The sequence below is a fragment of the Ambystoma mexicanum genome, chromosome 5q, assembly GCF_040938575.1.
Source record: "Ambystoma mexicanum isolate Mex_15411 chromosome 5q, UKY_AmexF1_1, whole genome shotgun sequence".
Lineage (NCBI taxonomy): Eukaryota > Metazoa > Chordata > Amphibia > Caudata > Ambystomatidae > Ambystoma > Ambystoma mexicanum.
Window position 1 is genome coordinate 866,006,627 of NC_090933.1, and position 16,803 is coordinate 866,023,429.

The window sequence follows — 16,803 nt, forward strand, 5'->3', positions numbered from 1 at the left end:
AAAAGAAAGATGCGGATACAATTGCATAATTAATTTGAAATGCTACAGAGATTGCCACATTTAGGAATGGGACATTTTGAATTAGAAATCGGTAAGAATACGGGCGCCTTCTTCCCAAAAGATGGCGCCCGCTGAGTGCAATGTGTCCACTGGCAGACACAAACAAAGGACTTAGGCATCAACCGTTGCTTGGGCAATGTCACGTAGAAGGGGCTATAGCACCGAGAGACTCGCGCATTAGGCTCAGAGCCAACGCGCGAGACATCCGCAAGGCAATTTAACCAGGTAAGAGACTATCAATGATTTCTAACGTGCACTAAAGTATGTACAAAGTTAGATTCACATTAAACATCTGAGCGCGATCATATTCTTGAAAATCAGATTGAGAATTTCCGAATATATGTGAGATGGGGTTACCATAAAAGTAACATCACACGAGCATATAAGGGTACTAGTTAATCTACAAATAAGGCATTAAAATCCGTATAACGGCAGAATGGCATCTAATAATTGAGCGTGCATGTCGCAATCGCAACCTAGAAAGTCCGAGTGCAACCTTGCGATTATGTACGCTGCAAGGTTGCCCCGCAACTATCACCACACGAGCTCAACATCAAATGGTATAAGTAACTTTATAAATTGGACGTAAATGAATGCTTTTTACTAGAGGAAATACTGAGCACAGACAGAACGCAAAATTGTGTTAAGGATAGCTCTGCTAATAAATTAGCCGAGTCAAACGATGCAAACATCAGAATGGGTATGACATGGGTAGAAAGGAAACATAGCTGAACATCACTCTATACACAGATGATGATAATCGGGCCATTTATATAATTAACAATTCTGAACGAAGTTGTGGAGACATAAGTAGCAAGCCTAATAGAATACCTTGCACAGGATGTAAAACCATGTTATTAAAATTACATTATAAAACATGAAATATAAACTGAATACAATACTATGGTATCTACCCACAGGGATTGGACCCTTACATTGGTAAAACACTCAACAAGATTGGCAATGCAACTATGCCTTAAAGGTAATATGGAACAGATGATGTAAGCATATCCATATGATACAAATATGGAATGAATATAACATTATGTGCACTGTTAATTACTTGAATCTCACTATATTATTATTTCTTCTTTGTTTGTCTTCTCTTGATTACCTAATAATCCTCCCTTTCTCCAACCCCTAATCTCTGTGGGTTATGATCTTTTTTACACCAATTGTTTTGTGATCAACAACGACATGTATACTAATGGGTTATGAAATAACAGATGTACCACCAGCCCTGATTTGAAGAAGGCTCTTATAGCCGAAACATGTGTCATCATTAAGGGCAAATATTAAAAACGTGGGATAATGCACAAACTAGTCTGGCGCACCTCTTATATTCTGAGTTTGTGGAGAAACTATCAATCAATCAATCAAATGGTACTTGAGCAGGCCAAATTTAGTTCAAAAGCAATTTTCCACTCATCTATGATTGCACCCTTATCTAGTTGTGAGAGTGGTACCATTTGTATGTTGTGTAATGTGAAGGGGTGCAAAAGGTGGGTGACAAGAAGAGAGATCGAAAGCTAGAGAGACTGAGAAGTGCAGAAGGAATTAGAGAGATAATGAAAGGGAGTGGAAGAGAGTATATGAAAGGATATTCTGGAGAGAGTGCAAGACAGTAGTGTGAGCAGAGGTGTGAGTGGAGCGAAGCAGAATGGGGTGAAAATAATGGTAGGATAGAGGTGGAGAGAGTGTGGGAAGGAGTAGATAGAGAAAAGGGGTGTAGTGAGAGGAGAGAAGAGGGGACTACAGAGTGGTGGGAAGGGAAGTGTAGTGTGAGGCAAGAAGAGGGATGTAAGTAGAAGTGAGGAGACGAGTGTAGTGTGAGGCATGGAGAGGGATGTAGGTAGAGGTGAGGAGAGGGATGTAGTAAGAGATGCGGAGAGTTGTGTAGTGGAAGGTAAGGAGAGTGGAAAGACAAAGGTCAAGGGAGAAGGAGAAAGAGATAGTATGTCAAGACCAGAGGAACAGAGGAGGTAGAGCCTGTGAAACAAGAGGATGGAAAAAGGGGGGAGACAAAGAGGTGAGAGTGTAAGGAGCAGGGTGTTTGAATCTGGCACAATGTTAACAATATCCTTTGATATCTGGGGAAAGGTTAGTATACCCTTAGGAAGTCCTGAAGTGACAAAGATAGATGAGGCTCCACCATTTAGGACTCCATCCTCCAAAGACAGCCAGCTTTTAGATAGATGGGGTTACCGATCTCTAGTGATCATCATCACCTTGGACAGGCAAGCCTGGGCTAAGGTGGAGGGAGCCCATGGAGACAAGCGAGAGATTGACGGCCATTTGTTGGACCGCCATATGTCACAGAATGTTTCCTGTTGGTTTGAGATCTATTCAGTAATACAAATCCTGTATTTGCTTTTTTTAAATGAAACACATCACAGAATTCGGTATATTCATCTGGCAGTTTTGTTTTAAAGTGAGGATTGTGATGAAGTCCCAAGTTCTAGGTTTGTAGATGAGACTGGAAGACCAGAAGGCCAGTGCCACCACCCACTACACTATGTAGGGCTCAAAAGAGTAACAGGGAGAGTCCCCTAGGCTCCCCAGCCTATCTATAACCTGTAATGTTCATCTTTCATCTTGGCCCTTCCCTTAATGCCAATAGCCCACTAGCCATGCTAATACTGTCTGAAATCCCATTGTTTAACAAAGTCTGTAGGGATTACCAAGGTCCGAGCTCCAGCCATTGATTGAGAGACAATGCACATGTCTTGCACAGCATTTGCTAGGTTTTTATGATCATCGGCCTTATGCATATGAGAACAGATGGACCAGCGCCATAATTAATGGCATGGAGCCCCATCATCTGCAGTCAAACATTAAACGGTGGCTTCCTATCAGGTGGACTATGGGTTGCATACACATGCAGAGCTGGAGGAACCTTGTGCCTACTGGTGGCATAACATGGAGTTGGCAAGCAGCAGCAGCTATGAACAGAGTAGAAGGTAAGGCAGGGTGGTGGATCCTCCTCTAGACAGCTCGCTCCACATAGCCAATTAGGGAACAGAAACTGCAGCCGAGAAAACAAATTAACATTCCAGTAACCAATACCTGAGTGGTGTAGGCTGTGCAGAGGTGCCACCAAGGGATGGCCAAGGGGGGCGGGGACAACCTTATATAAATGCTGCCCCCCCCTCACTAGCCCGCATTAAGTTATGTGTTTTTATCTGGTGTGCCACCCCAGTGACTTCATCAGGCTACCCTTATGAAACATGTCTGGGGGCGCCACTGGGGCTGTGTACCACAGCTGAATGCATTTTGGCATTCTGTGGCCCAAGGCAGAGGTCCTTTGGAGCGTCAATGACAGCCACAGGTTAAGCTGAATGTAGTGGGTTTTGGAGGCAGCACAAGCAAAAAACAGAGAGCAGAGCGAGCTGGAGGGAACAGCATAATTTGGAAGAATCAGAAGTAGGGAGAATCTGGGAAAATAAAGAATAGAAGGACTAATCCTATAGGGAATAGGAGACAGCAAAATAATTGGCATAGATCTGGAGGGAGAGCAAAGAGTAAAGGACGTAGTATAGCCATGTAAGATAGTATAGAGGACCAAGTGGCAGCACAGAGTGGAAAGAGCAGAAAATGTGAATAGTGAATGGAGCAGGTGACACACAGAGGAGTGACCTAGAGAGCAGTATACAGAGTGAAGAATATACAAAAAAACATGGAGGCCTAAAGAGAGAACTGAATATTCGCAAGGCGTAAAGAGAGAAAGAGAAGGAGAAACCACAATGGGGTGAAAAAGCTAGAATCACCCAAGGAAGAAGACGAGTGATTAATAGGGAGAATAATAAGGCTTCATTATTCAGCATCCAGGAGGAGCAGGTGTGAGTAGTTCGGAGAGACGAGAACAGTGCTACCAGTGCTGCATCACAGTCTTCTACCTGATGAAAGAGTGAGGGGAACTTTTCATTTCTCTGACCAATCATCATTTCGCCAGTGCAGAGAAAGCAAGCCTTTGAGTTACATAAAAAAACGAATGGAGGCGTGTGTAACCCCCGGCCCAAATCAGGACCTGCCAGTGAGGGGGTACACAATTAAAATATATAGCAACCACAAGACGCAAGAAGAAGTTTTAAAGCTTTTATTTAATGTGTGTGTTTACTAATGTACTTACTTGGCTGTACATCGTTCCCCACCATGGTGGACAGACACATGGGAGCTTGAGACTGAGGAACAATGGACAGGCCTCCCCGGCCAGTAGGCAGTGGCATGGACTAGACTTATCTGAAGACAGGTCCCGTTGGAAAAAATCACAGTTGGAAGAAGGGGAAGGAAAAGGAAAGACAGAAAAGCGATCTCCTGAGTCAAGCAAAAGGAAAGGGGGTAACATAGACACCAGTCCGGCTGGTGGGGGGGGGGTCAGCCTCGAGCAGCCCACAAGGGCCTCCTGAAAGTTCCGAACCAGACTGCGTCTGTCAGTTGCATCCGAGCATGAAGATGAGACCCAGGCCGCATGTGTGGTGCAACCTGGGTGAAGACAAATGCCCACCTGGGGCTGCATTTTCGGGGCGGGCGACAAGCGAGAGTGTGGCCTGGGAGGCAGTGGACCACACGAGGGCTAGTCTGGGTGGGCCAGAAGATAGAAGAGTCCAAGGCCTTGTGCGTGGTGCGGCCCGGGTGAAGTAAACACCCCAGTGTGGGGCCACGAGTGGCAGCGACCCAAACCAGAGCATGGCCTGAGGGCTACAGTCTGCACAGTGGCCAGACTGGGCGGACCTGAAGAGGTGAAAGCCATGTGCCTCGAAGAGTGGGTGGCGCGTGGCCATGGCCGCCATGCCAGGTGACTCCACCCATCTTGCGGCAGATGAGGAAGGACAAATTCCAATGGCACCAGCAGTGCAAACAGGAACGAAAGCACCACCGGGGGCGGGGGTGGGGTGGGGTGAACACTACACGCTCTCCCCAGGGCCAAATGGGGAGAGTATGGAAGACTTACTTGAAACCCAGCCGCATCATGTTTTAGTGCGGGCGGCCGGTGATGGGGAAAGGTCCGTCCCTGGTGTGCAGTCCCAGCCCTGAACACTAACAACGCCACAGAGGAAATGGACAACAGGCTTCTAAAGCCCTAAACACACCGCCACAGAAGAAATCATTAACCCCAACACCGCCACAGAGGAACTCAGGGCTCCAAAAGCTCTATATGGACTCAGGGCTCCCAAAGCCCTTTATGAACTCAGGCCTCCCAAAGCGACGGAAGTGCAGACAGATGTCCTGCAACCACCACCCGCGGCAGAGCGGGGTTTTGGGTGCATAACAGCAGGGAAGACACACAAGGTACTGTACTTTAAAGACTTTCAATAGACTGACAAGTGGGGATTGGAAAAAGTAAGGGCAGTCTGCAGCTGCCAAGGTTGTTTAAATAGTTGTAGCCAGAAAGGTGTATGTGTAAAGGGGAGATTGTGATGCAAAGAAGGTATGCCCAGGGTGGAGAGACTGGAAATCTACTTAAGGGCAACATGAAGAGGGGTTTAAACAAGGGGTATCTTCTACTCTTAGTAATGCATTATGAAACATAGAATGGATAATTTGAAGTGGGGCATGTGGTGATCTGAGGAGAATTGATATGTTTACCTAATATCTAGGTCTGCAAGTTTTGCATATATAATCCTGTAAGGGTAACACAACTTTAACTTTAAATATTGTGCGCTCCGGCACAGGGAAAAAAAAAATCAGGGGCTACACCAGCATGTATTTGGGTGGTTGCTTTCTAGAATACTATAAGATTGAAGCAAAATTATGGCAGGAGCAAATAGAGGCTCATGTTCAGGTGATGCCTAGGAATTCATGTCTTCCATTCATGGCATTGTTTTGAAGCTGTGGTGGGGAAGAAGTTCCTAAACACAGAGTGGGCATCACACTGCATGTAGGAGAACATTCTTGCCGTAGAAGCAGTGTCTGGGATAATGCTGGCTGTTCAATCTCCATTCTTCGTGTGAGATGAACATTTATTTATTTATTTATTTATTTATTTGCTCAATATGCATACTACATCCACTTCCTCTTCCAAAGCCTAGCAGCCTCACTGCTCCCTTACAAACTACTTACCTTCATTGGCACGCTTCCTTCTCCATGCTATTGTAGCAGGGCACGATGTCATTCCCACTGATGTCACGCTCAGGAATTTCACTACCATGGTTCTGCGGCCGGAGAGCGCCACCGTGTCGCTTTTAGCATCCTCAGGTCATCGCATTGAATTCGTGGGATTCTTCATGACTATAATCACCCATAAGGATCATACAATCAAAAGGGTTGTGGATGTTGCAAAGAATGCCGAAACACAAAGCCACATTTGGAATGATGCTAAGCTTGCGCTTTTGGAAACTGGAACTCATTAACACGTACTCAGAAGTCTGCAGCTCCAAGGTAGGTGAATTAAAAGAGTGCAAGCACACACGCTGGCTGAATAAAATGTTATCTGCCGATTAAGGCCCACTGTGAGGCTGGTTCCCCTGAGACAGTATGGAAGTCTGAAGGAGTTGCTCGATGAGATGATCCCCAATCACAATTATAACACCTATTATTCAACTTATAGCCGTAACCCGCTAGACGTATTGAAACGTGGTAAAAACTAGCAAAACCAGCTAGAAAATGTACTTTCCTCGCGTTTTGGTAAATGCTAATTCTGTTGCGTTTCCTGTTTGTACAGTGTCCGTGCGTTTGTTCAGTCGAACCTGATGTTTTTATCGTCTCCTATACAAGGGGGATCAAAATGTACTTTGTTTACAGGCTGAAGGTATACTGCTGAAATCTTCAATGCATTATCTGCTTTCCTGACTGTTCTGGAACGTGTTTTTGCCATCTGTTAATCCAGTCACCATGTGTCCCTTCTAGTTTACAGGCTTCACTCCCCTGATGATCCCGTTCTCTCCAAAGTGTGTGGATGATATGCGTGCGTTGTGTAGGGGGATTTTCTTTTAATGTATGTGTGTGGATGATATGCGTGCGTTGTGTAGGGGGATTTTCTTTTTATGTATGTGTGTGGATGATATGCGTGCGTTGTGTAGGGGGATTTTCTTTTAATGTATGTGTGTGGATGATATGCGTGCGTTGTGTAGGGGGATTTTCTTTTAATGTATGTGTGTGGATGATATGCGTGCGTTGTGTAGGGGGCTTTTCTTTTAATGTATTTGTGTGGATGATGTGCGTGTGTTGTGTAGGGGGATTTTCTTTTAATGTATGTGTGTGGATGATGTGCGTGCGTTGTGTAGGGGGCTTTTCTTTTAATGTATTTGTGTGGATGATGTGCGTGTGTTGTGTAGGGGGATTTTCTTTTAATGTATGTGTGTGGATGATGTGCGTGCGTTGTGTAGGGGGCTTTTCTTTTAATGTATGTGTGGGGATGATGTGCGTGTGTTAGGGGGCTTTTCTTTTTATGTATGTGGATGGTGTGCGCATGTTGTGTAGGGGCCTTTGCTTTTAATGTGTGTGGATGGTGACTGCATGCATGTGGATGGTGTGCGCATGTTGTGCAGGGGCCTTTGCTTTTAATGTGTGTGGATGGTGACTGTATGCATGTGGATGGTGGGCGCATGTTGTGTAGGGGCCTTTGCTTTTAATGTGTGTGGATGGTGTGGTGTTTGTGTTGCCTAGGTGTTTCAAGATTGGCGTGTGTATTCTTTTTTGGGGGTGGGGGGGGCGCCAAATTTTGTTTTGCCCAGGGCGCAGGGTGGGTGAAGGATTCCGTGAATCCTAGGGGGAAACATGTCAGCAACAGTGCCATTTGGGAGCGAATACTGGACTGTCCAGTGGCCCCCAGAGTGCATGGGTGTAATTTTGATATATTAACCTCCTGGGTCATCACTTCCCATTGTATATGTTAATGAGTCCCACACTTTTTAGTTTGGGCTATTAGGTGGCGCTTTAGCACCATCTATGAACTAAAACTATTGCATTAGAGCACAGATAGGGAGAAGTGGCATATGAGGAGGGACACACAGCCTGTAGGTGTTTGGTTATTTGCCCACCCATTGGCTACGCATGGCCATGCTAAACCCTATGGTCATTCCCACCCAGTTCCTGCCCCTCCCAGCCCAAAACACCACCCCATGGGAACTCTCTTGCGTTCGCTTTGATCAAGCCTTACCATCAAACTTTGCAGTCAAGGTGCCTGCCAGTGTTTTTTCAAAGCAGTCTTCTGGAAGTTAATGACTTAATTGGATTTGCAAACCCTCCTTAACCAGGTCTGCCTTCAGCCACCTGATTTATTAGCACTGTGCGTGTCCTTCACTGAACTCCTTTTATAAACAAACATTGGCAAAGCCAACACTTTGGGCTTTTGTGTAAGGATTAGGCCTCTGCCAGGTATTGCTATTAGATGCCCAGCCACTCACACCATTTTGCACATGTTACTATCAATGGTCAGTTAATACCACTACGGAAGAGACTGCAAGTGCCTTACTACACAAAAGGCAAAACTGTTGGCATTGCCAATGCATGTTTTACAACTCGTGCTACACCCCCTTTGTCAACCCTGCTCTCACGCTCCTGCTCCATACATGCACAGATCCTCTTGCCTGTGTCCTGCTCGAATCCTCAGGACCCTACTTTTTTTGGACCCTGCTTTCCTAGCCCTACTCTGACACTCCTCCTCTCTTGTCTCTGACCTGCATGGACTCTCCTGTGCTGCTTGGACCCTGCTTCCCAGCCCAGGGCCTGCTCATATGCCATGGCGTGACAGGAGGGTGGTAATAAGCCATGATTTCTCTCACGTTGCTGCTGGCGATAATCTCAACTCATCCCGGGGCTGGGGCCCCTGCCCCCCCCACCCCCCTCAGAGCTTTCCGGGGCGGGGACAGATTAAAGGCAGGCCTGGGAGAGCGATCCAGGAATGTGTTTACAATGCGGAAACCAAACACTGGGATTGGCTACCTGTTCATGTTCATGCAATTATGTTGCTGGAATAGAGCAGAGTTTTAATTGCCGCTCCTAGTATGCACAGGTCTCTCGCTCAACCCTACATGCTGTCACACTCCTTCCTAGAACCCCATCTGGCCATGCCTCTCATTCTTAACCTTTCACACACACATCACTGTTACACTTTCTCTCCACCCCACCGTGTGGCCTAATACTTCTTGATGCTTTCTTTCCACATGCCACTTTGCGTCCATAGTTTCTCCTTCCATTATGTGCTGCTCTTCTGGTCGAAGGTCTCCCTTCTTGAAAGTACTCCAAATCTATTTTAGAGGTGAGCTTACTCTCTGTTCTCACACCTGTGTGCTGGCCTTACTTGCTGTGGTTAAACTCAGGAACACTGTTCGCCGAGCGTAGGTGTTTTTCGGTTGGTAGCTGCCATGTGGTGTTGGGCAAGACTATGAGGATTTTGTCTCATTGTATGTGATTTGTCAAGACTACCGCTTGAATGTGTGTTCTGTTCTCTTACACAAACCAAACATCGGCATGTAGGTTGTGAGGTCATGGAATTATGTGGGGATATGTGGTCTTTAGATTGCAGGTGTTACTTCATATACCATTCATAGGCCATTGTCAGCTACAGTAGACAAAGTAAAGTGCAGAATCTTATTAAGTGGACACCAGTAATTCTTACAGTTGAATCTGAATATTCAGTGTTTGAGAAGGTGTATGCAGAAGGGTGAGTTTTTAGCATGGTTATTTAGCGGCAGCACCTTTGATACCTGCGCTGTCCTGACTAAATGAGTCCCATATGGTGCCTCCAGGGGTGATGTGTTCCCTCTAGTGAGAAATAGCTCACTAGCACAGATGGGCTGAATGTAAGATCTGGCTTCCTAACCCAGATGGGCTAAATGCAGGATCTGGCGCACTAACAGAGATGGGCTAAATGCAGGATCTGGCTCACTAACAGAGATGGGCTAAATGCAGGATCTGGCTCACTAACAGAGATGGGCTAAATGCAGGATAGTGTAAAAAGAACGTATTTGTAAAGTTAATGATGTTGGTTCCAATGCAAGTCATGTTGCAAGTCATGTTGCAATGAGGACACAGCGGGTCATTCAGGTGCTGCATATTAGGATACTAGCTTCAATCACAAATGGGGACACTTCAGGCAGGAACATGTCCATAGTAAGGGGACCATAAATTAATGATCCTGTACAGAATAGTTTCACAATAATACTTTGAGCACACTAAATGTATTTATTTTTCGTCTTTTAGGTAATAATTCAAACCATGGCCCTCTTTAATGTGCTTTTCTTTGATTGCGACAACTCTCTCTGTATTCGAAAGGATGGGGAATTTGAGCCATTGGCAATTCCTGGTGAAGTGATTTGTAAATGGCTGGTAGAGGGTCTTGATGAAAGTGGAAAAGAAATACGTGAAGAAAGGGATTTCAAAGCGGTAGTGTTTTTCCAAATCGGCAGGTAAGCAAAGTATATATGTTTTTCCCTCTGTTTCCCTCCATTTGATGTTTCGGGAGGAGGGTACATCTAACGTCCCTACAGTGAGGCATCCCCTTTTTTTCTAACATACAGATGAGTGCTGCACAATGCCCACCACTCTTTCACAGCATCTCTACTTCCTTTAGAGTAAGTCTAATGTATAAAGTATAGATGCACAACATGGTTCTGGCACTTTGGTTGTGTAGATAGTCACTTTTTGAAATTTTCGCTTGAGGTTTTAACTTGCCTTTTTCATACCTGCAGTCAAGAAACAGTGTATCAAGACACAAAAAACATTTGAAGAAATAATTAAAGACTATTGCGGTGATGCAGAGGGACTGATTCAGGCCTTAAAAAGGAAGGCAGAAGAGGAAAAGGAGCTACTGGTGGATTCGGGCAATCGGGGAAGTGCTGGCAAATTTAAAAGAGTGTTGCGTGAACTGCAAGAACATCCAGTGAAAAAAACAAAAGAAAACAAAGAGAATTATTTAGTAAAAGCTGATGGGAGGAAAGTGACTGCTCCCAAACTTAGTAAGGCCTGTTCACAACTACAGTCACAAAAACTGGAGAACCTAACTCTTTTGGCAGGGATGGCTAGTGTTCTTCATTCTTTCATTCCTTCCTCAGAGCCCACCTCTGTTGCTTCACCTGGACAATATAAAGACGCTGCGCAACAACCACTAAATGGACTATCAAATAACAGTGAATTGTCGGCTGCAAATATTTTGTCGGATAGATCTAGTTTGACATGCTTAACTCTATCCCCACGTCTTCTAAATAGTGTGTCCTTGTTGCAGAATGACAGTCATGCCTGTTTAGACAGCGAGTTGACACCCACACGTGCACACAAACCTGCTCAATCATTCAGACTACAGTCTTTAAAAACAGCGGAATTGGGAACATCCTCAAAACAGAGTTTGGCTGCAGTGTCAGTCCCCACTAGTGACCGAAAAAGCAGTGTATCACCATGTGAAGGGAAAATGCAGAAAATACTGTTTACCTGCCCGAAACAAGCTGTTTCAACTCCTCTAAAAAACCCTAACTACAATGTATCCAGGATTGATGTGGATGTACAGCATGCACCCCAAGATGCAGGCCCTATTGTTTGTGCGGATGAAAGCCCACATGTAAGTAAACATTATGCATGCAATAGTTGACTCCTATGAAACTCCCCACACATTAGCAACGTGACCTTGACTTATTTTTTGTAGAATTTTTGAGATCTGTCTGCAAGGCTAACAGCTGGCCTACTATGGACTGCCGAGTAATAAGGAGGAAGCTTGCTACCAAAATTTGCAATGCCAGAAGAGGCCTAAAAAAGACTCCACCTTTTGAAATGCAGGATCAATGATTGTTTGTTTGTATTTTTGTAAACCTATTTATTCTTATGGAGCTATGCCGTTAAACTGAATTTGTTGAATAAAAAAAGTTGTACACTTTCTGAGCCTATGTTTGATTGAAGATATCTTATAGCCAGAGCAATACAATATTAAAATATCAACAATTTATAGCTGCAGAATTTTACTATCACAATATGAACTCTGTAATAATTAGCTGCTCTTAGGGTTATTGGGTGTAGTGACTGGCGGAAGTCTGTCATGCTGGTAGACCTTTAACAGATGCTGTTTAGGTAGCTGGAAGTGTGTATTTTGGTGTAGTGCTTTGGAGCTGTGGGACTTTTATGGGGTGTGAGGCCATGTTGTCTAGAGGTGAGAATTGAAATGGGGGAGTTGGTTTGTGATATGGGGGTTGTAGTTGTGTGCACTAAATTGGCGAACTTGGTTAACGGGTGCTCTAGCAAAGATGAAAAGTGACAGCTGCAAGATTTTCTTTTTCCAGTACACTATCCAGAAGTCTAACTAGAGTCATTGTAAAGTAATGCCACCAATGTTACTCAAAAGGGATACATCCTGTGGTAATCCAACCCCTTTTCCTAAATCTTTTGGAACCATCTTGAAATCATTTAAACTCATCCTGGAGTGGTCTGCAATAATCATTTACAATTTAAAACCCATCCTAATGTTGTTATGAAGTCATCCTGGAGTTGTCATGGGGTCATCCTAGAGTAATCCAAACTCATCCTGAAGTTGTCGTGGAGTCATCCTGGAGTTGTCGTAGAGTAATCCAAACTCATCCTGAAGTTGTCTTGGAGTTGTCGTGGAGTCATCCTAGAGTAATCCAAACTCATCCTGAAGTTGTCGTGGAGTCATCCTGAAGTTGTCATGGAGTCATCCTAGAGTAATCCGAAGCCATCCTGGAGTAATCCAACTCATCCTGAAGTTGTCATGGAGTCATCCTAGAGTAATCCCCACTCATCCTGAAGTTGTCATGGAGTCATCCTGAAGTAATCCAAGATCATCACTGGAAGTAATCCAAACTCATCCTGGAGTAGTTTCTGTGATAACTCTAGAGTCATCATCTCATTAAATATTTTGGCCTGTGTGAATACTTTGGATGATCTTCCTGAACTATCCATGGATGACTCTAGAATGGAGTCATCGGATGACTCCAGAATGATTCCAGGATGATCTTCCTTTTTGACTGGGGAAGATACAAGAGACTGATTTCTCTGAATGACGGCAGGGGTTTCAATTCACCAAAATGCAAGGGGTAGTGGAAGTGACGTCACTCACCCAATGATGACATCACATAAAGGGGCATCACACAACCTAGCCCCCTAACGACATCACATTAGGTAACACTTTGGCACTGATGACATCACTTAAATATACATCATAAGTGCAAAAAAACAAATAAGTTGTTGATTGATAAAATAACAAACACCTACGAAAGCAGACAAAATACTTTAGTTACCAACCATATTTGATTTAGAGGGCTGACTTGATATTCTGTTGATGGGATCGTGCTATGCCAGGGGTACACACAGCTTAAGCCTGTAGCACTGCCTTCATAAACCAGCACTGCCGTAAATGGCCTCTTGTCATATCATTTCACATCCTGCATAGTAATCAAATGCGAAATAGAGCACCACAATTCCAGGTGCTGCCATAATGTGCTGAATGTAGCCTCTTATCTGTAAGCACTACTGTCTAATGCCCGTTGTCGCCTCACATGCCAGGTGTAGTCCGAATATGCCTCACATGTTCAGATAATACTATAGTATGCCAAGTGTAGCAATAAATGGCCCATGGCTGCCATTTTATGCCAGTTCATGCCTTGTTTACTTGACAGTCAGTCACCACAGGTAAGGTACAGCATTTCATTTCCAGGTGCGGCCATCCTAGGTAAAGTGCAACTTCAGATATTGAAGCAATCCCATCCTATTCCAGATAAAGCCTCCGATGTCTGTAATAGACACAATAAGTCAGTGACAACAGCACATGTCCAGGTACTGCATCACATGCCAAGTGCAGCCTCTAATGCAAAAGAATTGCAATATGATGCTAATTAGTGGTTCATCTACCTATCATAGTCCCTGTACATAAGGTAAGGTCTAACATGCCAATGTGCTGCCATCATTTACCCAGGGCAGCCTCAAACGCCCCAGTAATGACATCTAAGGACAGTCAGTGACTCATATGAATGATACAGTCATCATATTCAAGGTACAGCTTTGCATGTTCAGGTGCGGCCATCATGACCTAGCTTCCAGTGCCATAACCCTGACCGCAAAAGGCCTCTTAAGCCCCATATAGGCACTGTAATGCAAATCACAGAGCAAAAGGGGAGATTGTTGTACCACTCATAGACTGAAGAAAAATCTGTGCAATTTGGGAAGTTGCACGTTGCATGGAAATATTTGGGTGTTGGTCTGCAATCCGTATGCATTATGTTGCAGGTATTGTGGAGCTGATATAGTTAATTACAGACTGACTCATAAATAGGCAATTTTTAGTTTTTGCTATTAGGTGGCGCTGAAAGTGCTGCCTATAAACCAAAACTATTGCCAATGAAGTGCAAGCGCTCCCTATGAGCCAAAACTATTACCATTGAAGTGCAGCTGGTAGAGAAATGAGATGTCAGGGAAACACAGACTGTGGGTGTTGTTTGGTTACTGACCTACCAATTTACTGCTTATGGCCACGCAAGTTATTATGGCCATTCCTCCCGGTTACCTGCCCCTCCTTGCCTAAAACGCATCCCCCTGGGACCTCTTTGAGCCTACTTCTGTGCATTCTGAGCAGCCTTCTGAAAAGTAATGGCTTAATTACAGCTATACACCAGCTAAAATAGCTCAGGGTGTAATACAACTGTCTTAACCGGGTGTGAGTTCAGCCACTTGATGTGTAAGCGGTATGTGTGTACTTGCATATGTTACTTGCACTGAATTCCTGTAATAAAGCATAATTGACAAAGCCAACGGTTTTGGCTCTAGTATAGGCATTTACTGGCCATTTTCCAGGTCCTGCCATTATATTCCCAGGAACTATCACCACTTGCCAGCTGTTGGATTCTTACAGCCAGGCAGTAACATTATTGCAATGGCTGGAAAATGTGGATCCCATGCCTTCACAAAAGCCCAAACTGCTGTCTTGCTAGTGCTGAATATCAGTAGCATGCAGCCCAACAAGCTCGTGCCATTTGGGAGATGCTCATTCAGTCCTTTCTTTTACATTTCAGGAATTGTAGATTTGCTTCTCTTAGTTCCAGAATGCAAAGGAAAAAAAGGAATTGATAAGCATCTCTCAAATTAACATAGCGCTTGCTGGCATGTATGCAGTAGCAAATATTTACAAATGCAAAATACATACAATCTCTAAAACAGGTCTTACTTAGCACCTCATGAAGCAAAGTAATGTTCCCCAAATACAAGCTATTCATGTTTAAAATAAAGGCCAGGATTGTTTAAATATGACAGTGAAGGTATTTCTAAATCCCTTCTTAAGATGCTTCAAAAAACCTGTGCTGCCATTGCATAAAAGAGACATAGCATCAAGCTATAGATGAAAGCTATGAGAGAGCTATTCAAAGATGACTAATGTGTGTGATCATAGAGATATAAAATAGCTGATAAATCTCATTCTTCCATAAGTACTTGGGGCAGGCCATTCCAGTAACACATTCCAAAAGCAACATTAGTGAAAAAAAAGTTACACGCAGCAAATATTACACGCAGCAAATACCTTAATATTGTTTCCATTAACCATTTTGTTCTCCAGATACAGATGTATGCAGGTGTACCACTGCATCATCAATCCAGCCCATAATTTAACATTTCATAAATACACAACTCTTACCTGTGACTGCTCTCTTGGGCTGAGGAGACCACCAACCAATTTCAGCTGTGTTTTGCTTTCTCTCAATGTTATTGCTTTTCTGACCTCTGCCTGATCCAGGGGTCAAAATAACAGAGCCAGGATCAGCACGGAGGAATCCTGTACTAGCAGCTGCTACCTCTGGCGACCCTAAAATTAATGAAGGGCATCCACAGCGCTTGCCAGAAAGGTAGACACATCTTTGGGCTGTGTGTGGACCTACGAGGCCTCAACTCCAACATTGTAGTAGACTGCCACCCCTTCCCAACATTGGGGAACTCTTGTCGGGAATTTGGAGAGGATCCATGTTAGATTTAGGGAGCACTTATCACCAGGGGTAAATAGTTGAGTCTTGTAAGGAGTACACAGCATTTATGACACTCTTTGGGTTCTACAGGTTCCACAGTCTGCGTTTAGGTTAGTCTCAGTCGCATCTGTGTTTCAGAGTTTTATTGGCAAACTATTGTTTTTGTTCAAGATGCCATTTTATGTGTCTGCTGAGATAGTGGCCGAGAACACGGCAGTGCTAAGTAAATATCTGAAGATCCTACAAGCCCACAGCCTCCTACGAAAGGGTGAGAAGTGTAAAGTCTGTGTGAATGAAGCGGAGTGTTATGGCCACACGCTAGCCGAGAGGGAGTGAAACCCAAAGGAAGTCTAGTCAGGACCATCGAAGAAGCCGCAACTCCCACAAGCAAGGAAGAAATATTGACTTTCTCCTGGACATGTGTGCCATACCAACAAAAAAAAAAAATATCCATATGCTGGTTGAGCCCATCCAAATATTTCTGATAAAGGCAGTTTCTTTCCAATAGTGCCAGGAGCAAGTAAAAGTATTCTGCCAAGATAAACTCAGCTTACTAGGATGTATAGGATCTACCCTGAACGTTTTGTTCGCGGGCAGACTGCCTGCAGTAAAACTGCTTGTGCCCCCGTTTTGACCGTTCGTTTAAAAATGGTGCCCCAAGCAATGTTTGTCCCCCCCCCTCCATGGTTAAGGATGCGGGGGAAACCTCCGCAATGCCTGAGGCCACAGATACTTGAACATGAGGAGCGTGGGGCGTGGGGCACCCCCGCAACCCTCGCTCCTCATGTTCGAGTACTAAGGTGAAAAGGTAAAACTGTCAAAAGTCTGACCTATAATTAGGTCAAAATTACAC

At 44.4% G+C, this 16,803-nt stretch overlaps 1 long non-coding RNA gene across 1 annotated transcript; it reads left to right on the forward strand.

Annotated features, from left to right (window-relative positions):
- The first annotated feature begins 208 nt into the window (after positions 1 to 208).
- LOC138497721 (uncharacterized) lies at positions 209 to 11,866 on the forward strand. Its single transcript, XR_011278640.1, has 5 exons — positions 209 to 285; positions 981 to 1,042; positions 1,287 to 1,443; positions 10,204 to 10,409; positions 10,692 to 11,866. It is a non-coding gene; the product is annotated as an uncharacterized lncRNA (long non-coding RNA).
- The last annotated feature ends 4,937 nt before the right edge of the window (positions 11,867 to 16,803 follow it).